The sequence below is a fragment of the Astatotilapia calliptera genome, chromosome 18 (assembly GCF_964374335.1).
Source record: "Astatotilapia calliptera chromosome 18, fAstCal68.1, whole genome shotgun sequence".
Classification (NCBI taxonomy): Eukaryota; Metazoa; Chordata; class Actinopteri; order Cichliformes; family Cichlidae; genus Astatotilapia; species Astatotilapia calliptera.
Window position 1 is genome coordinate 32,204,626 of NC_137439.1, and position 24,734 is coordinate 32,229,359.

The 24,734-nt window shown below is 40.7% G+C and overlaps 1 protein-coding gene across 3 annotated transcripts in view; it reads right to left on the reverse strand.

The window, feature by feature from the left end:
- Nucleotides 1-24,178, reverse strand: part of LOC113011196 (uncharacterized) — a 129,808-nt gene extending 105,630 nt beyond the window's left edge. For all 3 annotated transcript variants that reach the window (XM_080293289.1, XM_080293288.1, XM_026150630.2), the window contains exon 1: nucleotides 24,041-24,178. The gene's annotated coding sequence lies outside the window, so the exon portion shown is untranslated. The remainder of the gene's footprint in view (nucleotides 1-24,040) is intronic.
- Nucleotides 24,179-24,734: the final 556 nt, after the last annotated feature.

The following is a 24,734-nucleotide window of genomic DNA, read 5'->3' on the forward strand; positions in this document are numbered from 1 at the left end:
AATCAATATGTTCAGTTAAGAAATTACCCCTTACAACTTTCTAAATCCCACAAATACACACTGCAGCCCAACACTTAGACAGCATGACCCTATTACAAACTCTTCTTTCTCCCTGTCCTTTATTTCTGTTTATCCCTCCATCCACACTCGCGGCAAACAAGCTGTCATTGTCTTGCAACTGTACCAAACACACACACACTGACACTCTGTGGCCAGCAGCCAGGATGAGGACATACAGTAGAGTGTTAGCAGGCCTTGAGAAGAACTGTAGGCCATTGTTTCAGGGGTCAGACACCTTACAGTGGTCACCACACACAACATTCCCAAACTGAGAGTCACTTTGGGGTTCTTTAACAGTCTTGTTTTCTCTTGTTGGTTTTCACTGTTGCGCTAATCCACATGCAAATGTATTATTTTTTCACTCTCCTCTCATTTTTCTCATAAACATACATTTTTACCAAAAGTGCTCATTCCAAGTACTTTGTGTCACAGTCACACATTCCTCCTGACTCTTCCTCACACAAACACAATCAGGATGTACTCAATAATGCCATCATTCTAATTTTTAAAATGAACTATCCCTAAATAGAAGCCTCCATTGCCCTCCTAGCGTATTATACTGCAATATTTATCGCTTCATTGGACAGGTTTCATCAGCCAGAACATTCAGAGGCCTGAACTTGGGGTTCTTTGGGGGGGGGGGGGGGGCTTTTTTTTGCCTCATTGAATCTGTCTATCTACTGTTTTTACTCACAATAGCAGACATTTTTTTTATCATTACTGACATACAGAATTATACAGAATAACAATTAAGTTTTGTGTCTGGAAATACAACCCATACAGAAGCTTATCCAGAATCCCAATTATGGAAAAGCTTCACGTTTTGAAGGTAACAGTGTATATAATTTCTAGATTCAATACGAAGATTTACTTACAGAGAATTACTCAAAACAATGATAAAAACACTAAAGATGATCACAGGACTCTGAAGTTCTGCTCAGTTTGAAGCTGCTTTTTGTCTATTTATGTCTGCAGTACGCAGATATTTTCAGATGAAAAAGCTCTGATAAAACCAATGTGCATTACATCCTCTACAGCATGCATAGTTAATGAGTGGCTAGTGAATAAGCTGTAATAGCTGTATTACAGCTGAGCTGTAAGAAGAGTGAATCTGGCTTATATATTTCTCAATATTTCTTCCCACAATGTATAATACATATGAAATAACATTATCTTAAGGTAGTACTAGTACTAGTAAAAGTGGTGCACTCCAAAATTTTAAAGTAAAGTTAACAGCTGGTCATGCTCATCATTTTAGATGCAGAATAATATATTCTGTTTGTTTTTAGGTAGTTTTCTAAAAATGTAATCTGCAAAGTCAACAGTTACTATACCTGTGAACTGTATTACAATGTTGAAATATAGTGGACAACTACAAGAAAGTTGCACTAAACAGAGACAGTTAGTTAAGTTTAAAATATGTGAAAATTTATTTCTATTCAAATAAACATTCTGTGAATCACATTTTCTTTTTTTTCTTCTTTTTTTTTTTTTACAAACAACATTATTTCAACAGGATGGCTACAATCAGTGGGTTCCCTCTTAGAATAAACTTTAACATCAGTGCGACACATCTGTATTATCATGTTACTATGTTACTATGCAAAGAAAAAGCAGTACATAAAGTAAGGAGGAAAAAAGAAAAAGCTTATAGTGACGGTAAGACTGTTGAGTGAGCTGTTCAGGTCTGAAGGATTAAAAACTGTCTTTCTACCCGAAAACCACCACCTCTCCCTGTCTGAAGCCAACCGTCTGCTACGTAATCACTTCACCCTCCAAACCACTGGCAGTCCTCACACAAGCTAGGACACACACACTGGCAGGAATTTAAACACTTTGCTGTACCGTCATAATACAACTGAGATTAACCTGAGGATATTTTTGTAACTGTGTGTGAGGTAACGCGAAACCTAATGTCAATTAAGCTCTATTTCCAAATTGCTGCCTTTTTCTGCTTTACATAAAAAGGGTATTAGCTAGGTTTTGTAATTATTTTGACCAGGCTGACAAAGTTTTCTGGGAGGAGTTTGCATTATAGATTTTTCAATCTTAAAGTATCAGTAAATAGAGTAACTCTTAGAATTGCAAGAGTCATTGAACAAAAATGTCTTTTCATCATTTCAATCACTACAACATTAAACAACAATTTATGTAGAAAAAAGTAGGAAAAAAATGCTTGCATCAGTGGGTGTGAATGGGTGAATGAGCTATGCTGTCTAAAGTGCTTAGAGTGCTCAGTCAGACCACATAATCTGCTCCAATAAAACCAAACAAAAAGGGAAATGTCATACTAAAACTAAAAATGTATACTGTTACATTTCTGCTATAGACGCTGATGCATTCTTATAACTATAAATGAAGATTTGTGATGCAAAAAAGTTATTAACAATCAAAATCAACAATTAAACTATCAGTTGGTTGGAAAGTGTTTATTTACAACATTCTTAACTGTCACAGTTTATTTGATCTATTGAATTTGTAAGTTAGCTCACATCCAAATTCTAATTAGTGTCTAATTTTTAATGCAGTCTTATTGGAGAGAGTCAGAAGATAAACCAAAATACCCCCCCCCCTCCCCCCCAAAAAAACCCAAAAAACTATTATATAAAAGTTAGAAGTTAATTTGCATGTCACTGAGTGAAATATTTGATCCCCTACAATACAGCTAGAATTTTGGCTCCCACAGATTGGCTCAATCAATTGTAGATAGTCCTGATCTCAACTTGTTATGTGATTAAAGCACACCTGTCTACAGAATCAATTTCCAATTCCAGCCTCTCCACCACTATGGGCAAGACCAAAGAGCAGTCATATGGTAAATGAAGTAGTTATTATATAGGTCTTTTCTACTCTGAGAAGTCAAAACAATTTATACAACTTGTCTCATTCACACAAGCACTTTTTTCTGTACACATTTGCATATTATCTAACATTCCCACACATTCATACGCCACTGGACTTCCTGAGCTACATATACTTGGATGTCAGGACCTAGAATGGGTCTACAATCCAACTGTAGGCCCATTGTAGCCTTCAATCCCTGGGCTACAAAACTATCAACAATAATAAACAAAGTGCTGTACAGCTATTTGAAACTAAAAGGATAAATAAATAAAAGCAATACATAGCAATACAAGTAAAAAACACAATACAAGTTAAAAACAATAAGAATTTAAAAACTAGAAAGCCTAGAATTAAGACATGTAGGATAGGTTGAACAAATGTGTCTTCAACTTAATTTTAAAAATCCCCACAGAGCATGCCTGCCTAACATCTTGAGGGAGGTTGTTCCACAAATATGGTACACGAAAAGAAAACGCACGTTCTCCAATTGTCTTTTTTCTGGCTCTGGGAACCTTTAGAAGGCCAGAGTCCTAAGATCGTAGAGCACGGCATGGAACATAAAGGTGTAAAAGGTCAGAGAGGTATGACGATGCCAATCCACTGGCCTTGTAGGTGAGCAGCAGGATCTTAAAATCTGCTCGAACCTAACAAGGTAGCCAACGAAGAGATCTCAGTAGAGGGGTAATGTGCTCAAATTTCCCAGTTCTTGTTAAAATGCGAGCAGCTGCATTTTGCACCATCTGTAGACCTCTAAAGCTTTTCTTTGGTAGCCCAGAAAGAAGAGCATTACAATAATCAATACGTGAAGACACAAATGCATGGACAAGAACCTCTGCAATGTCGTTGGCAAAAGTTGATTTTGAATTTGGCTATGTTCCTCAAATGATACAAGGCAGTCTTTGTTATCTCTTTAACATGAGACTCGAAGGAGAGCACCATGTCGAACCACACGCCCAAGTTTTTTACCTTGTCCCTGCAATTTATGTCATCAATTTTCAAGATGAAATTTTGGGACAAGTACTGAAGTTTTTTGACAAGTACTCTGTCTTATCAGTGTTTAGGAGCAAGAAATTATCCGATAACCAGCCCCTAATTGCAGATAGATAAGATTCTAGTTTAGACACCTCAGCACAATTTCCAAAGGTTAGAGGAACATAAAGCTGCAGGTCGTTAGCGTAACAATGAAAGGTTACATTAAAAGAACGTAAAAGAACACCAAGACGCAGCAGATACATAGAAAACAGCAATGGTCCAAGTACAGAGCCCTGAGGGACCCCATGCCTCATTGCCCAGGTCTCGGAGAGATCATTTTTAAAACTAACAGTCTGAGACCTCCCAGACAGGTAAGATCTCAGCCATGATAAAATATTTCCTGTAACTCCAATAAAATGTTCAAGCCTATCCAATAAAATACAGTGATCCACAGTGTCAAACGCAGCACTTACAGTGGGGCAAAAAAGTATTTAGTCAGCCACCGATTGTGCAAGTTCCCCCACTTAAAATGATGACAGAGGTCAGTAATTTGCACCAGAGGTACACTTCAACTGTGAGAGACAGAATGTGAAAAAAAAAATCCATGAATTCACATGGTAGGATTTGTAAAGAATTTATTCGTAAATCAGGGTGGAAAATAAGTATTTGGTCAATAACAAAAATACAACTCAATACTTTGTAACATAACCTTTGTTGGCAATAACAGAGGTCAAACGTTTACTATAGGTCTTTACCAGGTTTGCACACACAGTAGCTGGTATTTTGGCCCATTCCTCCATGCAGATCTTCTCGAGAGCAGTGATGTTTTGGGGCTGTCGCCGAGCAACACGGACTTTCAACTCCCGCCACAGATTTTCTATGGGGTTGAGATCTGGAGACTGGCTAGGCCACTCCAGGACTTTCAAATGCTTCTTACGGAGCCACTCCTTTGTTGCCCGGGCGGTGTGTTTTGGATCATTGTCATGTTGGAAGACCCAGCCTCGTTTCATCTTCAAAGTTCTCACTGATGGAAGGAGGTTTTGGCTCAAAATCTCACGATACATGGCCCCATTCATTCTGTCCTTAACACGGATCAGTCGTCCTGTCCCCTTGGCAGAAAAACAGCCCCATAGCATGATGTTTCCATCCCCATGCTTCACAGTAGGTATGGTGTTCTTGGGATGCAACTCAGTATTCTTCTTCCTCCAAACACGACGAGTTGAGTTTATACCAAAAAGTCCTACTTTGGTTTCATCTGACCACATGACATTCTCCCAATCCTCTGCTGTATCATCCATGTGCTCTCTGGCAAACTTCAGACGGGCCTGGACATGCACTGGCTTCAGCAGCGGAACACGTCTGGCACTGCGGGATTTGATTCCCTGCCGTTGTAGTGTGTTACTGATGGTGACCTTTGTTACTTTGGTCCCAGCTCTCTGCAGGTCATGCACCAGGTGCCCCCGTGTGGTTCTGGGATCTTTGCTCACCGTTCTCATGATCATTTTGACCCCACGGGATGAGATCTTGCGTGGAGCCCCAGATCGAGGGAGATTATCAGTGGTCTTGTATGTCTTCCATTTTCTGATGATTGCTCCCACAGTTGATTTTTTTTCACACCAAGCTGCTTGCCTATTGTAGATTCACTCTTCCCAGTCTGGTGCAGGTCTACAATACTTTTCCTGGTGTCCTTCGAAAGCTCTTTGGTCTTGGCCATGGCGGAGTTTGGAGTCTGACTGTTTGAGGCTGTAGACAGGTGTCTTTTATACAGATGATGAGTTCAAACAGGTGCCATTCATACAGGTAACGAGTGGGGGACAGAAAAGCTTCTTACAGAAGACGTTACAGGTCTGTGGGAGCCAGAGATTTTCCTTGTTTGAGGTGACCAAATACTTATTTTCCACCCTAATTTACGAATAAATTCTTTACAAATCCTACCATGTGAATTCATGGATTTTTTTTTCACATTCTGTCTCTCACAGTTGAAGTGTACCTCTGGTGCAAATTACTGACCTCTGTCATCATTTTAAGTGGGGGAACTTGCACAATCGGTGGCTGACTAAATACTTTTTTGCCCCACTGTATGTGTGTCTGTGTGTTACACCGGAGCTCTTTAAAGGGGGAAGCTTGACAACCAAGCTAGCTACCATTAGCTGACAACTTAGCACTGATGTTCTTTCACTCAAATGATGTTACTTCTGGTTCCAAACATACAGCAGCAACAGCTCTGAGAAATCAAATAATAAATGATGACATCCATCTTTTACACTCTTAATGATCAGCATGAATGGTAGATATAGACTACAAATAAAACTTGCATATGACTCAAATGCGCAGGTTGAGTTTGATATATTTTTGCAATGTGCACTTATCAGAAAACTGTGCCAACATTGAAAACAGGAACTGCTGAGATTGATAAGAATTTGGAAGCTCTTCTCAATTCCAATCCCTACGCTTGTTCTCAACCAAAGCCAGACTGATAGTTCTGACAAAAGCAGAAAACAGTGTAAAAGAAAATTGTGTGAATTCGATCTTGACAGTAACTGATAGTGTCCTGGAGTCCATCTCTCCACCTGGTTGCATTGAGTCTTCTGTCATGCAGACGTCTGTGGTGAACAAAACAGTAATCACATAGTCACGGTTGCAAGCGTGAAGTGTTAAAGTCAGCGGTGTAGAGAAGCGAATCACCAGTTTTGTTTGTGGCTGAACTTGTGCTGCTGCTGTAGCTCAGAGGTTTACTTTACGTTATGGACGTAGCTGTGTAGTAATCACGCAGCAGACCACAGTCCACGGTTCAGTGCTTTTCAGCATACTTGCTTTATTAACGGTTGCTGTTCACACACTCGTGCTGCAGCTTTACAGCTCAGCCGCACACACTATACTTCCACTATACTTCAAGCCCCTGGCTGTCACCACTAATCTCACAATGTACTGGGCCCAGCTGCTTGTCTTCCTAGGAACACTATATGATATAATACTATATAATAATATATTAACAATGGAAAGTTATGTGCACACTGACATATGTTTAGGACATGCATAAAAGTACCACATTTTGTGTAAATCCCATAATAATCATTGATTATGAATGGTCAGTACAGTCACATCAGTGATGTTAACTTGGTCAAAACACAACAAGGGCAAGAGATGTTCAGCACCAACGGCCTGATAGCGAATTGAGTCTTAGTCCAACTTCTCAGGCACTCATGCTACCTGTCATCATCATAGAATCAGTTTCATCTGGGTCTTCATCTCTCTTTTTAAAATCTAGCTAGCTAGTATTGTTTTCCCTGATGCCTCTGTGTTGCATCAGAATAAAAGTGGTCAAGTTGTTTTCTGCTTTTGTCAGAACTATCAGTCTGGCTTTGGTTGAGAACATGCGTAGGGATTGGAATTGAGAAGAGCTTCCAAATTCTTATCAATCTCAGCAGTTCCTGTTTTCAATGTTGGCACAGTTTTCTGATAAGTGCACATTGCAAAAATATATCAAACTCAACCTGCGCATTTGAGTCATATGCAAGTTTTATTTGTAGTCTATATCTACCATTCATGCTGATCATTAAGAGTGTAAAAGATGGATGTCATCATTTATTATTTGATTTCTCAGAGCTGTTGCTGCTGTATGTTTGGAACCAGAAGTAACATCATTTGAGTGAAAGAACATCAGTGCTAAGTTGTCAGCTAATGGTAGCTAGCTTGGTTGTCAAGCTTCCCCCTTTAAAGAGACACACATACATTCGGGCAAAAAAGTGATTTTTTACAAAAAATCCTGCTGGAAGAGTTCAATACATGTCTCCCTGAAAACATTGTCGTGTATCTTAATGAGCAGAAGGTGGGGTTACTGTCTAAAGCCGCGGTCCTTGCCGACGAGTTTGTGTTAACTCATCGTGCTGCACTTTCGACAGAGCGCCGTGAGTACACTTCCTCACCTCGTCCTGTCAGAAGTTATAGGGTTTCCCCTAAGCGCCAGACACGTTCTGCTGCTATTCCTATGTCAGATCGCAAATGTTTTTATTGTCATGAAATCGGGCACCTCGTTGCTGCTTGCCCATCACTACAGCGCAGGGAGCAGGCCAACACGGTGAGGAAGCCGAAAAGTGTGGGTTTCGTTCGTTCTATGTCAGCTTCCACTTCACCTAGCAATGGAGTGGGAAGTGAAGGCTTTGATGAGAGCTACTGCCCTTTTGTGTCGGAGGGGTTTGTTTCGTTGAATGAAAAAGAGGAGGATCGGGTGCCGATCATGATTCTGCGTGACACTGGGGCCGCGCAGACTCTTATTTTGAAGGGTATTCTACCTTTTTCTGATGACTCTTTTTGTGGTTCGGATGCTCTTGTCTGGGGTGTAAAAATGGATGTACTGCGTGTGCCACTGCACAATGTGTTTCTTCAATCGCCGCTCGTTTCGGGTTCGGTACCGGTTGGCGTGCGCGACCAGTTGCCAGTGCCCGGAGTTGCGATGATTCTGGGGAATGATTTGGCTAACGGAAAAGTGTTTTCTACCCCGAGAGTGGTTGAGATACCGGTGCCTGATATTTCATTATCTAACCCTGTCGCTGAGGAGCGTTCCTCCTCTGTTTTTCCTGCTTGCGCGGTAACTCGTGCGCATAGGCGCAAGTACGGTGACGTGGATTTATCTGATTCTTTTCTCTGTGCTGGTGGTGGGCCGGAGTCTGAATCTGAAACCCGTGTTCCACTGACGGGCGACTCTGAGGCGATGCTGCCTATTAGCCCATCAGTGACACCTCAACTGTCTTTGGAAATCAACAAAAAGGAGTTGGTTTCGGCACAGCAGAGTGACCCGACTCTTGTGAGTTGTTTTTCCGCTGCCAACTCTAGCGACCAGTACCCTCGTGTTTATAGTGTCGAGGATGACGTGTTGATGCGTACTTGGTATCCGCCTACAGCTGGTGATTTGGGTTGGAATGTGTTTAAACAGGTTCTGGTGCCTCAACAGTACCGACCCAAAGTTCTTAGTCTTGCCCATGACAGTTTTTCTGGACATTTAGGTATTAGGAAAACCTATCACCGCATTCTGCGTCATTTCTTTTGGCCAGGATTGAAGAATGACGTTGCTCAGTATTGTCGTTCTTGTCACACCTGTCAGATTAGTGGTAAGCCTAACCAAGTCATTCCACCCGCTCCATTACACCCTATTCCAGTTTTAGGGGAACCTTTTGAACACATCCTCATCGACTGCGTTGGTCCGCTCCCTAAAACAAAATCGGGTCACCAGTACCTCTTGACTCTGATGTGTGTTGCTACCCGTTTTCCCGAGGCAATTCCGTTGCGCACCCTTAAGGTTAAACCAGTTGTTAAGGCATTGGTGAACTTTTTCTCTATTTTTGGTTTACCAAAAGCTGTTCAAACTGACCAAGGCTCTAATTTCATGTCTAGGATTTTTGCTCAGGTTTTGCAGTCACTTGGCATTAAACATCGGAAATCTAGTGCCTATCATCCGGAGTCGCAAGGTGCGCTCGAGCGGTTTCATCAGACATTGAAATCGATGATGCGGAAATTTTGCCTTGAGTCTCAAAAGGAGTGGGATGAGGGGTTGCCGCTGCTTCTTTTAGCAGTGAGAGAAAGTGTGCAGGAGTCGTTAGGATTTAGCCCTGCTGAGCTGGTGTTCGGTCACACAGTGCGTGGCCCCTTGCGATTGCTTAAGGAGAACTTCCTGTCCGACACTGTTGCCCCTAAGGAAAATGTGTTAGACTATGTGAGCTCTTTCAGAGAGCGTTTGCATAAAGCGTGCGCAATTGCACGGGATGCTCTCAGTGCAACACAAGGTAGGATGAAGAGGAAGTTTGATGTGAAGGCTGTGCAGCGAAAATTTGAGGTTGGTGATAAAGTTTTAACACTTTTACCGGTCCCTGGATCTTCCCTCCAGGCCAAGTTCAGTGGTCCGTATACAGTGCAGGCGAAATTGAGTGACACGGATTATGTCATCGACACCCCAGAGCGAAGGAAAAAGTGTGTCATATTAATATGATGAAGCCCTACTTTGCTGGTGGTGTGTCAACAGTTGCGACTGTGGGGGTGCCGGTTTCCGAAACTCGGTATGACCCAGTAGGTGACGATTTGGTTTTCGGTTGTGCTGTGGGCTGCGCACGACTTAGGAATTCTGAAATCCTACGTGATTTAAGGTCACATTTAACTGGGGTAGACGATGATGTCCGAAATGACGTGTGTCGGTTGATTGAAAATCATCCTAATCTTTTCTCGGACACTCCATCCTGTACCACCGTGTTGGAGCATGATATCGATGTGGGGGACCATCCTCCAATCAAACAGCATGCCTACCGGGTGAATCCCACTACGCGTGCTCTTTTCCAGACAGAAGTCTCTTATCTGTTGGAGAATTGTCTTGCTGTCCCTAGCTCTAGTGCGTGGAGTTCCCCATGTCTCCTAGTGCCTAAAGCGGATAAGACCCCACGGTTTTGTACAGATTTTCGGAAGGTGAACAGTGTGACCAAGCCTGACTCCTATCCTCTGCCCAGAATGGAGGATTGTGTTGATAGGGTCGGTTCTGCGACCTTCGTTACCAAGCTGGACTTGTTAAAGGGCTATTGGCAAGTTCCCCTAACATCACGTGCGGCCGAAATCTCTGCTTTTGTTACTCCTGACCATTTTCTCCAGTACACTGTCATGCCTTTCGGGTTGCGCAACGCTCCCGCCACATTTCAGCGGCTCATGAATATCGTGCTGGGCGGCGTCTGCAAGTGTGAAGTGTATTTGGATGACATTGTCGTCTATTCAGACACCTGGTCAGAGCATATGGAGACACTCACTGATGTGTTCCATCGCTTGGAAAGGGAATCCCTCACCCTCAACCTCGCCAAGTGTGATTTTGGTAAAGCCATGGTGACGTACTTAGGAAAGCAGGTGGGTCAGGGGCAAGTGCGCCCTATCTCGGCCAAAATCCAGGCCATACTGGATTTTCCCGCCCCTCAGACTAGGCGTGAGCTTCGCCGTTTCCTCGGCATGGTGGGCTACTACCGGGGTTTCTGTCAAAACTTCGCGGACGTGGTCGCACCTCTCACTAGCCTCACTAGTGTGCGTTCTGGACTGTTAAGACTGTTAAGACTCTCCTGTGCAGTGCGCCAGTGCTGGCCGCCCCTGATTTTGCACGCCCTTTTAAGTTGGAAGTGGACGCCAGTGCAAACGGGGCAGGTGCCGTATTGCTGCAGGAAGACCATCATGGTGTGGATCACCCAATCGGCTATTTCTCAACGAAATTCAATGTCCATCAGCGAGGGTACAGCACGATTGAGAAAGAGGCCCTCTCTCTGCTGTTCGCATTGCAGCATTTCGAGGTGTATGTCGGTGGCAGTCCCTCGCCTGTGATTGTTTATACCGACCACAATCCCTTGGTATTCCTAATGCGGATGCAGAACTCGAACCAAAGGCTGATGAGGTGGTCCCTCCTGGTGCAGGAGTTTTCTGCCCCCCAAACACTCCCCTGTCCACCAGTCTCTCAACCAAACAGTGTTTAATTTCCGCCTTCTTAGCATTCAACGGAACATCCACCCCGAATAAGTTAGCCACTACCAACAAATCTGCTTTTGTGCACCGCTCCAACCTTTCAATGGAGGGACGTTGCGCAAAATCATCCATGTCAAACGACATCACGAGCAAAGCGAAAAAGGAAAACACAACTCCGCAGACACCCAACCGCATCCGCGCACTCCAGAGCCGCAAAACTCGCGCACGACGTTTCCCCCCCCACCACAAACGCAAAAAGGAAACGAACCAATCACACGAACGAAAAGGGACGAGCCCCCTTTTTTTTTTTCATTCACTTCTCATCTGTATGTGGGTTAAAATAGATTTACAAAATTGGAATGAATACAGTTCTGATTTTGTTACACATCTGGTCAAGTTATCATCTCACCATAGACTAGAAAACACTTGTTTTCATTACACAGAAAGATACAAGTCAGTTTTCAGCTAAGCTGTAGGTCAATTCAGCTCTGTGATGACTCACAGTACAATATCTAAATCTGTGCTAATGATGTAACAGCAGTGAATGGAGAGGTTAGTGGCCCCGGGGAGATACACTTTCCCACATTCACTGTGCTCGTTGGTGGCTAAAAATGGCAAAAAAATCATATGCATTTGCACTTCTGTTTGGCTTAGAAGACCACAAATATTTGTAGCTACAGTATTAAGTGCAGTTACCAACACATGGTTATATTCAGGATTCTGGTTTATTATGAGATTTTATGAGTCAACATAGCACATATATTCATACACATCTGTGCATCCAGGCTCATTCACAAAAAAGTAGAGGAGCACATCGCTGCTGTAGCAGCACTTTCCATGACATTGAAAGTAGGAGTAATAAGAAAAAAGAATAATGGAAAATGTGTGTACTGAATTTATTGTCATTTTCCAGATCTAAGATCAAGAAGGACACTGTAATTTGGTTTGACATTGCATTCCACCAAATTTGAATCCTGGCTGCATCTCCATCGACCTGTTTCATATAGATTTGCACTTTGCACAAAAAAACAAAACAAAAAAACAAAAACGCAAATGGAACAAAACATAAACTCATTTAACACTGGTATGAGATTTGTACTAGTGACATCAAATACCTTAAGACAAGGTGTGTATTTCAGATGGAACTAAACATGACTTGATTGATGTATCTGTACCTTAAAGTAGGAAAACAGCTGGCTCAAAGTAATAAAAAAAACAACAACGTCTGTTAAGGGACAGTGGGCTGTATGCTCTTCCACCATCACAGCTGCAAATCTCTATTGGAGACTAACCACATGGTGCCATATCATCAATCTAAACACAATGCACATATGTATTTTGAAGCTCTACTGATCTAAACTTTCATATTAATGAAAGATCAAACAACTACTGTATATCTAATGTGAAGCAAGTCATTTGAATGATGACTCCACAGCAAGCAGTAACATCTGAGGTTAAATAAGTTCTAATAAGTAGTTACAAATTGCTATGTGCAGCTTTAGGGAAATAGAAGGAGCTCATCCACACTCACTACTCGGTGAACAAAGTCGATTTCATCTGCGTGGTTACATGCCAAGCAGGGATCTGTCCCACAATGACAGGGCAGCTCCTCTCAACAGCTAGATGACAAAGCTGGCAGATGTGGAGGATAAATATGTTCCCTAATTTAATTGGGAGCAAGTAATCTAGAGAGCTGAAATGTGTCTGAGAGTCCATTAACTGGTTTAGAAATGTTGACTCTGAAAGAAATACCAGTTCAATCGTGGTTTCATCATACTACGTATGTTTTCTTGCTTTTCTCCTTTTATGTTTTTAATAAAACCTGGTGTGACAAACGCATGGTCCTGACCAAGGTTATTATCGTTAACGAAAACTAACGAAATAACGAAAACTAGAAGTGAAAAAACATTTTCGTTAACGGAAATAAAAATAAAAACAAAAGAAGGAAAACTAACTAAAACTGTAATGAGTGTTCACAAAACTAATTAAAATTAACTGAATTTATAGCAAAAATGTGTTTAGTTTTCATTGATGTGTGTGTGTCATACAATAGTCAAGGGTGAAGATGAAGTTTAGTTTCCAGATTTTTTTCTTGCTGTCTCATTATGCCAGCAGGTGGCAGTACGTTAGTCGAGTCGTCTGTGTTGCTGCTCCGTCCACGCGCAGAATTATGTCAGGAAAAGTCGGGAGAAAGCGCCAGAGTCCAATTTGGGATTACTTTGAATATGACTGTGTTTTGGATGAAGTGTCTTGTAGTGGAAAGAGACAAATTATGAGGGACATTTCTAAAGGAAAAAAATCCCACAAACCTTAAAGTGCACTTGAAAAGCTCACACAAGAAGGCTAACCTAGCTTACCTTGAGAAGGTAAGGGAGCACACTCAAACCTCATCACCAGAAACAGAAGCTAACCCCAGGCAAGGCAGCGTGATGCATCCCGAGACAACAGGACGGGGACATCTACATAACTGTGTGAGTCAATTGCCTTCAAAAAGTTTATCAATTCACTTGAACCAAAATTACGAACACCCGGTGCCGCAAGAGTTAATAGTCTCATTGGGGCCAAGATATACATTTTATAGTTGCCTGGTATCAATGGTTGTTCATCTGCCTTTATTTATTTATTTATTTATTTAAAGAACCCATAGGTGGGAATGTGAGTTGTCTGTCTCTGCGTGTTAGCCCTGCGACAGACAGGCGACCTGTCCAGGGTGCAGGGTATGGTAGCTGGAATAGCAACATACCCAAGGATAAGCAGAAGAGAATGACTGATATGATGAAACTGGGATTTTGTTACACTTAATTATTGCAAACACAACTAAAACTATAACTGAAACTAATCAAAACTAAACTGAAACTAAGGATTTTCAAAAAAATAAAAACTAAACTAAACTAGCAAACAATTGGTAAAAACTAATTAAAACTGATATAAAATTGAAAATCTGAAGTCAAAACTAAATAAAAATAAAAACTAATGAAAATTGCAAAACTATTAAAACCCTGGTCCAGACAGCAGGAAAACAATGTGATATGAAAACAGGAAACATGTAGGTAACTAGGGCTGCCACAAACGATTATTTTGATAGTCGACTAGTCACCGATTATTTTTGCGATTAGTCGACTAATCAGATCATCATCCATTAGACGTAAAACTACAGCTTATTGTACCAGCAGCATCTGCTCTTATATAACTATCATTAGCTTACAGCTTTAAGTGTTTAAGGTATGTGCTCACTAAAAGTAAAGACAAGATGATAGTTTGTTAAATTTTTATGAAATTTGCAGATTGTTTCGGTGAAGTTTAATAAACTCCTTGCTATCTAAACTATAACAGGACACTGGAGTATATTCTGGAGCATCTCACACTTCTGATAATCAGTTGTCTGCTTGACAGTTTATTCAGCTGTGTAAAAACTATAACTTTAATCTCAGACAAACTGATTTACTCAGGAACAAATAAAATACTAAAAAAAAAAAAAGCCAAACAATAACATTTTAAGTTATCTAAGTGACTCATATATATTTAACCTGAGTAGCGAAAGACAGCGGTGGGTTTGAAAACGATTTGTGGGGAGTCCGGTGTTCTCACAGCGCTAGTGAGCCTAGCCCCCGGCTCGCTAACGAGCTAGTGGGTAACAGATGTCTCCGAAAACGTCGGAGAGCTTTTGAAAATATGTGGTGTCCTGATAAACTGAGCAGATATTTGAGGTTTACACAGCTACATTCTCGCCTGAAAATATGTTAAACGTTTATTTTGTGACCCAGAAAGAAGAATAAGAGTAACATTAAAACTAACTAGCTGCCGCCATTGTTGGAAACTGCGCTGGGCCGCGCTATGAATTCTGGGACACAGCTGCTTCTTCTTCTTCTTCTTCGGGGTTTAACGGTAGGTGACATCCTTACATGCAATGCTGCCATCTTCTGTTTCAGTCCGTTATTACACTCTTAAATCCTGCCACTTATTCCTGCGTCTTTTGTGATCTTACAAAGTTTCAAACGACACGTCGACTATTAAATCAGTCGTCGACGATTTTGATAGTCGACGTAATCGTGACTAGTCGACAAATCGTGGCAGCCCTATAGGTAACTATAAAGAACCATTCTCATTGATTAAAGAATCAGGACAAAAACATCATATCAGTGATATAAGAAGGTTTCTGTTTTTCAGACTCATGCCATCAAAACGTGTTAACAAAATCCTGTCATGGCTGCCCAGCCAGTCGCCATGGTGACTCAGCAGCTCCTCACTGTCTCCTCCTTGATGGGCACAAGTTCTGACACACCCACACACATACATGCACAGACTGTCTCTGATGAGCAGCAGTTTATATTACCGCTGATAACACACACACACACACACACACACATACATGCACAGACTGTCTCTGATGAGCAGCAGTTTATATTACCGCTGATAACCCACACACACACACACACGCACACACGTTCCAGTATATGAGGGTAGGTGCAGACAAGTCAGCTAAATCCAGATTACTAACTGCGCAAACCTGTCAAGTGTGACTTTGTGTTGTGTTTCAGTTTCTGTGTGTGTGTGTGTTGTCAAGGTACTCAAGAAAACAAGAAGTGCACAGATGATATGAGCTGGTGAAGTTGAATAGAGGAGAACAAATGGAAACTGATCTGCATGAAATGATACTGTATCTTTCCATCTCACTTTTTTCTTGCTGTGTGCATACTCTGATTTCATAGATTTTTCTTTCTGTGTTTTGTAGCACATTCATTCAACAGAGCACTGTTTCTGTTACTTTCTTTCATTCTTGGTCCATTAAGGTGGGACTATTATGCTTGTGCTTTTTTTTCTGGAGACATATATACTGATTCAGTGGTGGAGGTTCGTTTTAAACATGGCCAAGGTTTAATAATGAGGTTGATGTATGCACAAATAGCAAAAAGCAGAAAAAAGCAGAGGCTCATTAGACTGTAAAAACTTGGCTCAGTATTTTTTTTTACTTTTTTGTTCAGTATGATGTCAAAAGAGAGGATATGGCTAAGACAGCCAGTTTGTGTGCACAGCTACATGTTATGTACTAGCAAGAATTTGGCCTAAAGAGAGGAAAAAAGGGAGCTTTAACATCTTGTTTTAGATGGATGATTACTTAAGAAATGGTACCAAGAGTAAGAATAAGGTTTATTTTGAACTGTGAGTCATGCAAAGCAACTCTAGTAAAGTCTAAAAGTAAAAATGTTGAACTGTAAATGGCCATAGTCACATTCATCTTTTCATAAATGAAAGCTTGATACATTTAAACTAAGCAGTTGACAGTCAAATAAGAAATGTCTTTGTGTTAGGCTAGTAGTTACCAATAAAGTTTCCAAGTTTGCAATCCAACTTCAAGAGATATTCTGTCATATGATGTCAAACATCAAACCAAGCTTGTGACTGAGAGGTCACAAATCAATAGCTAGTGAATGTGTGGTTTCACTATCAGATCAATTCATCACGTCTGTTTGCAAAAACAAGCAGCAACAGCAAAAATGCTCATCTTAGGCTTCAAAATGGGACTCGGCTAATTGAGTGACAACACAGTAGTCACTCATCTAAGCATACTGCGTGTGCTTAGTGACATGTGATTGATAATGAATTCAGTTTGAGGAACAATTACATTGAGTTCATGTGTCCTTTTGTATTCAGAACTGCGGTTCCATTTAACTGAAAAGCCATTAGGGATGACTCAGCCAGTGAATACACTGCGTTTCGGACCACTGAGATTTGTTTATTTTATTGTTTAAAAATAAACATTGTGACTGGATGGATATGGAAGGATTGGATAAATTTCAACTTATTTTGAGCAGCTAACATTTTTCTGCACCCAAACATTTAACTGGGATGAACTGTGACTGCACTCCAGACTTTGGGTTTAAATAATGAACTCTTGCTTACATCCTGGGAGCAGGGTGCATGTTTTGATGCTTTAAATGAAGGGGATATTTTATACTCATTCCTGCCTCGCTCTGCTGTACTGGCTGATGGCTGGTCTGATCTTAAGCTCAGTAGGACAGAAATAACCTTTGCTTATTTCAAATCATGAACACATAATAATGGAAGCTCTCAGAAGGATGAATATGAAGATGAGAAAGGGACACAGTGTTTTCCATCATTCCTGGTTCAACTGCCACATGATGTCAGGTCTGATTTGAATCTCCGCCTCTTTTCTCCACAGGAAAAACTGACCTTTGTTGTTGCCTCTGAAGCCATTGTTTGATCTATTCACTGAACCTCTACTGTACAGTTGGCTCACTCCAAAGGCTACATGGACAATAATTTTTGCTCTGTGCTTGATATCTGTTGGTATTTACCTTGGTCACATTTAAGTAGTTCATCTGGGTGATCTGATAAAGATCATGATGTGTAAATTAGTAAATGGATAATTGAGTTACTAGTAATGGTATTATTAGTAATCCTAAAGGCTCTGTTTAAATGCAATCTATAATGTTAACCCATCTGTCAATGCACAGATGCCACTGGATACCCTGGATGTAACAGGGACTGATCATCATATACAGCAAGTACTTTAACATCCAATACAACACCGGCCTTTCCCGTTCTAAAGGTTTCATACACAGTGTTATCTGGTGTGCATTCCCATTTGAAGCACTTTTGTTCAACGCCAAGCCCTCAAGCAAACTGACAGTCCTCACAGAAGAACTGCTGTCTTGCTAACTATTAGAGGTTGACCAATTAAGCTCTTTGCTCTTTCCATCTTGAAGTTACAGCTATCAATCAACCTTTAAAAATGCACTGAGCTGTTTATTTTGAGATTTAGCAATGACATTTCTCTTAAAAGATCTGTCTCACAAAGCAGGAAAAGTGCTTTAATGTGATCCACTTTTAACCAAGGCAGATCACTATGGTAACCACAAATAAGGCAGCAGCACCAGGTCTATGTTCATACTGCTTAACATGGTCACCTCCTCACCAATCCTCACATGAACCAAATAATTTGAAGATAACAGTACAATCAAAGCACATAACCTGATATTTCCAGTAGCGGATAACATGTGTGCAGGATTAAAACACTACATAACAATAATGTTTCTTTCAGTGACTGATATATTTCATCAGACATAATAAATGTTTGAGGGAAGTTAACGCACCTTGTCCCCAATCTGGCAATAAAATTGGTTTCAATAATAAATGAAGTATAGTGAAGTTTGCTGAAAGTCTTTAGAGGAATTCTCAAAGTGACTGGTGTGGATCCATATATTAGCAAAGTGAAAAGCTGACTGGATAACATTAAAATATTCAGAGGGGGGAAACTTATAAATATATAGAATTAATGAAAAGTTAATTCACTGTGAATTCATCACTAAGCAGGAGTGAGACTGCAAGCACAATTTCCATTTCAGTGGATTTACAGTTAGTCTTAACATAATGTTTTGAAACGCGTCAAGATGAAAGTTTGTGGAATTTGATAGACAGTTTATTTTCCATGTGTGAGTAACACAGCTGCATTATTTGACTTGTGTTGTCACTTAAAAGCAATGCAGCAAGCTGTAAACCCAAATTTGTCACACAAACCAAGGGCTTATAAGCCAGCATACAAAAAGCAGTATTATCTTTCATTAGCTGTTTCATTATCTGATAATTTACCTACGGTAATTTTATCCTTATTATTAATGTTATTTGGTCTGACATTTCAGCTAGTATTCACACTATTTTCAACAGCTAGTTGCTTATTTTGACTGCTGGTTGGTGTTTGTGTTACCCAAACGTTTTTGGTGAATACACATCCCTTGTGCACCTTGAAACATGGGTGTTTAGAGATAGAACAGCAATCAGTTGGAAAGGACTACACATTGTGCATTTAATCATTAGCTCTTATTAAACTCTGGCTCTCTTCTATGGTACGTCTTTCGTCCTGTTTTCCTCCCCTCACCCCCATCCAGTTGTGGCAGACGGCTGCTCCTCCCTGAGCCTGGTTCTGCCGAAGGTTTCTTCCTGTTGAAAGGGAGTTTCACCTTCCTGCTGTCGCCAAGTACTTGCTCACAGTCTGATCATTGGGATTGTTCTTTATAAATTGTAGGGTCCTTATCTTAAAATATAAAGCAACTTGATATGACTGTTGTTGTGATTTGGTACTACATAAATTAAACTTAATTGAATTGAACTGAAAAGCTAAACAAATTGCTACAATAGGGTAAAATTTCCATAGAGGTGTACGGAAGCCCAGAGTTAAAGGAAAACTCCTTAACTCCAGAAGCTCCTTACCTAGGACTCCTCCTGACCGTAGGACTTTAATAATTAGCAATATTATTTACAACCGTTACTACTTTTTTTGTAGACCACTAACTGTTGGTAATCTAGTCATCTTTTCCACTGTTCCATTCCTCTTTACTTAACAGAAAAAAATAGGAAACATCATAGTTTTGGATAACAAATGAAGTTCATCTTGTAGTCCATAGATTTTCTTTAAAGTTCCAGAAAAACCTAATGGCTACAGAATGCTATCACTCTTCATATCGCCTGGTTTCATGCTGGGCACAAACATTATGAGATAACTCCATGTTTTGTTACATAATCTTACATTTTTTACATAATTCTTACATTTTAACAAATTTCCCACCTGTGGGACTAATAAAGGTCATCTTATCTTATTTTACAAGCCAGGCCTATGATATCGCCTGGAGAAACTACAACATGATTAGATCGTATCTCTACAGTACTAGCTCTGCCTGGCTGACTTGTTGACTTACTGAATGACAACAGAGCTTACACATTTCCAGCTAACAACTGATTATTACTGTCAATGCTACACTGTAAAACGACTTATATATGTAGTCAAGGTTTGACAAGCTCTACAATGATATTGTTTGCTTGGTTTAGTGGAAAAGCCTAGAAAAGCCTATTGCCTTACAAATGATGCAAAAATGTTAACTATACCTAGCTGGGTGCCTGCTGACTTCCGGGCTACTTGGTTGATCCCTTTGAGAGGGATTGGATGTAATCCCACCAATCCCTGAGGCAGAAATTATGGCATCATCATCATTACAACGCTCATGCATTAAAACATCTCTGATAATCCATCTAGCTTCTGTGCCAGCAGTCTCAGGCAAAAAATGGCCTTACGTTTTTTACATTTAGTATCTCTGTGATTCAAACATTCAAGGAGTCAAAGGAGTTGAACTGACATGCCTTTTTCATTTATATATTCATGATCTGGAATTTTCATGCACCTGGTCTGGAATCTGGATGTTCTCCTGATTTGCTACTCTGCGGTTACTTGGACTGTGTAGTTCTCTGCACTCTCACCTACAAAATTACTTCCTGTTTGCAAAGATTTAGAATATCTGAGCTCAGTTTTAATCTGAACTCATCACATATACACTCTTCAGGTCTCTTAGGCTACGTTCACACTGCAGGTCTTAATGCTCAATTCCGATTTTTTGATCAAATCCGATTTTTTTGTCTGCTCGTTCACACTACAAATAAAATGCGACAGCAAACGCTCTCTAGTGTGAACGCTCAAAGCGGCCCGCATGCGCAAAAGAAGATGTCACACACAACGCGCTCTGTTTAGACCCAGAGCAAACAGTATTGTTTGACTGATGGCCGTTAATATAAAGACTTCGGACTTTACGTTTCCCAATTTTTGCTTTAAGTTATTTTGTTATTTACATAATAATGTAAATAACCTAATAATGATCCTTATTGCTGTTTAAGAGAGGAGCGGTGCTTCCAAGGATAGCTGCAGATTTCTGTCAGAATCTGCAGATTATACAGTACAAATAAAATGTTTACGTTGTCTTCCCAACAGTTTAGAATAGAATAGAATAGAATAGAATAGAATAGAATAGAATAGAATAGCCTTTATTGTCATTGTACAGAGTACAACGAAATTGGAGTGCCACTCCCTTGGTGCAAGTTTCAATAATAAATATAAATGTAAAATATAAAAAGTACAAAAAAAACAATCGTAAGTACTCAAACAATAGTATGTACAATAGTATGTTTCACTGACATCTACACTGGATGGCCAGGAAGCGTTCGCGATGTCTTCTCTGGCGCTGATAATTGGCTTCAGTCTTGTGTCGGTGACGTAAAAGGCGGATTTAATGCGACATGACCGTTCAAACAGCAGTCGCTTTCTAAAACATCAGATATGTATCGGATTCAGCACCACATACGAAAGTGACCCAGATCAGATTTGAAGATATCGGATTTGCGCCGTTCACACTGTCATACCATGATCGGATGTGGGTCGCATAGGGTCAAAAAAATCGGATTTGATGCGCTTTCGCCTGCAGTGTGAACGTAGCCTTACTGTCAAATTTGAGGTGACTGGCTATCCTTTTAGCATCATTTATTTTTTAGCATGCATAGTTAACACTTTGAATGGGTTTGTTTTAGCCCAAATAGAGTTCTTTTTCTAAACCTAAGTAAGCAGTGTTGGTGCCTAAAGCTAAGAAGTGAGAAGAGATAAAAACTGCAGTCTCCTGGTCCTGTTTTTAGCATTTGCCTTTGGCATCCAATAATACCCTCATCAAAGGATATCTTACGCCTATGTGTGAGACACCAGGGGCTGTGAGACACCAGGGGCTTTAACAAAACAGCCAAACATGACACCATTGGAATGAGAACAGTTTAACTAATAAGCCACTGGAAGTTTTGGTCGTTTTGGATACAAATATTGTACTCGGCCTGTTCTCACAATTCAGTGAGTTGGACATTTTAAGTCATTTCAGATTAAATGACAGTCTTTGCTCATTGTCATAAACTTAATCCTAAAGTATGTCAGTTAGAATATTTGGGGGGTTCTCCTGATTGCCAAGAACAATTTTGATAATCATTCTTCCAAGTCTTAGTAATAAGAAATCGCATGCTGTAGTTAAGGGTCAGCTTTAGGGCTATTTAGATATCGGGGATTACATTTTTAGACTACGACTACATACAAGAGTGGCTGTGACTCAGGAGGTAGAACAGGCCATCTAATTGGAAGGTTGGTAGTTTGATGCCTGGCTGCTCCAGTCTGCATGCCAAAGTGTCCTTGGTCAAGATACTGAAACCCAAGTGGCCTGTCCCTAATACACTGATCAGAGTGTTAGATAGAAAGCACTTAGACACCAAAAAAGTGCTTGTGTGAATAAGGTGTATAAGGCACTTGGAGTGCTCAAGTAGAGTAGAAAAGCGCTCTCTAAGAACCAGTCCATTTATTATATGTTAATACTGGCAAATGTGACTTTGCTTAATTACCTCTTTAACTCAGAACACAGAAAAGAAAGATCCATCAACCTCTTTTAAGTCAAATACAATATCACAATATTAAAATACCTGAACGATATTATATACAATAATTTTAAGATGATAATGCGGAGCAGTGACATTGTAGTATGAGTTTGTTGTTGTTATAATCAGCAACAAAATGACAATAAAGTGATATGAGAAACCTCTGGAAATGAGTTGGTGGCCATGGTGACTATCAATCAAATGGCAAAGTCTTTTCCCCTTTTTAAACATTACGATTTTCTGCATCTTCACAATCTATAGAGCAAATAAATAACTGATCAAACAGAAACAGCGATCTGTTTTTAATGAAATGTCAGTTATAAACAAACACACAACTTTGAAATACAGTGTCAGATGAGTCTGACTGGTATAATGAGAGTACATTATTTCAGATGTCTGTCTCCCCAAACACACTGAGCATGTCAAAGTGACATATGCTCTGTACCGTGTACCAGGCTACAGATGATGCCCACTTTATGTAACGGGGCAGCCACGTTCTTCGGCTTTAGAGATTTTACTCAGCATTGCATCATGTAGCTTCTTTGGCTCCAGCTATCACACACAGAGCAGATATGCACCGTTTACTTGAACCTTCAATCCATTTCTACTTTGAGTGCAGAATGGAGACAACCATTTTCCCATAGTATTCCCACAGACAGTCTACAGTCCTGTAGCTCAATGCGGTTCACATGTGAGATAGAGAAAAGGCAGAAAGAGCCCTAGAGGAGAAAAAATGAGCATAGACGAAACAATGCGCTCTAATCCACACACACACAGCATGCAGAGTGTGTCTGTGCGTGTAAGTGTGTATGTGTCTCGACTGGGGGGGTACTATGTATAAAAATCAGATACTCTTCTATTCTTTATATAACAAGGCCTTCGCTGTACTGGAGATGCATCTGTTTCACTATAGAGATAAACATCATGTAAAACCTACTACGGTCCCATGTAGGAATATTGTAATGACAGAGGTGCTGGCTAAATGCACTGAGACCACTACAATTACTCTTGGCTTACTAATGAGGAGCCAAAGCAGGACTATCGGAGGAATCTGTTTTGTAGTGATTTTTCAGCAGGAGGGGTGTATCATCCCGACTCTGCGGCACCACCATAACAAAGAGACAAGAATCCACGGACCTCTGCATGAGACACTGAACCCCCCTCACCCCCCGCCACCCCGACTCTTTCTCCTCCTCACACGCCCACCATCCTCTCCCCATTGGGATGGGAAACACCGCGCACAGCGATGTCTCCGACTATGATTCCGCCATATCATAAGCTAAATATAGGCCTGCATCCGTGCCACTGCAGCCTGCAGACCTGAATATAAATATGGCACCAATTACATTTCATTTATAAAGGCCCACGCGAGGCTGGCGCATCGCCAGGATGCAGAGAAAACGCGATGACACGTCCCGAATCACGTTAAAACAGTGAAACTCACCGTGTGGATGCGTCCCGAGTCTCTCGCTGAACGTGTGTGTTTGACAGTAAGAGTGTGTGATGGGGAAAATCTCTCCACCTTTCGGTGCTTGCAGAGCAAACTGGTGCCAGGACTGAGACGCAAGCCACGCCCCTTCCCCCGAACAGCTCGACCAATCAGGAGCCTGGAGCGTCAAGCGAGGAGTCTGCATGCGGGAGGGGAAGCTGCCGCCTTTACGGACCGCCGGTGACAGCGCTATTTGTTTTGGCTTGATTATTTAGAGATTTAATCGTACATCTCAGGGGGAGCGTGTTAATATGAAAACACGTACAGTGGGTGACAAATTAGAGAAAAATATGCAACCGTTGGTCTCCACACTGAGGGGCTCTGGTTGCTGTTTTATGTGTGAGGGTATTTTGCTTCTCTCCTTCTGGGAAAGGGACGATAAAAAGTTGTTCTGGGAGAATATTTTTGTCCTGTAATTTCTAACGTGATGAAAGAAGTCTCTTAAGTAAGCTACTTGCTCAATATGCATTTTTTTTCTTCAACAAGATGTATTTTTCAATCCCAAATATGAAAATGAATTATAATTTCATACAACTAAATCTTGTGTTATAAATGTAATTATCCTTGACATTAAGAGACATACACAGCAACCAGAGACTGTATATAAAAAATGGACATTTGGTTTCTGAAATTCTCAATTTAAAGTCTA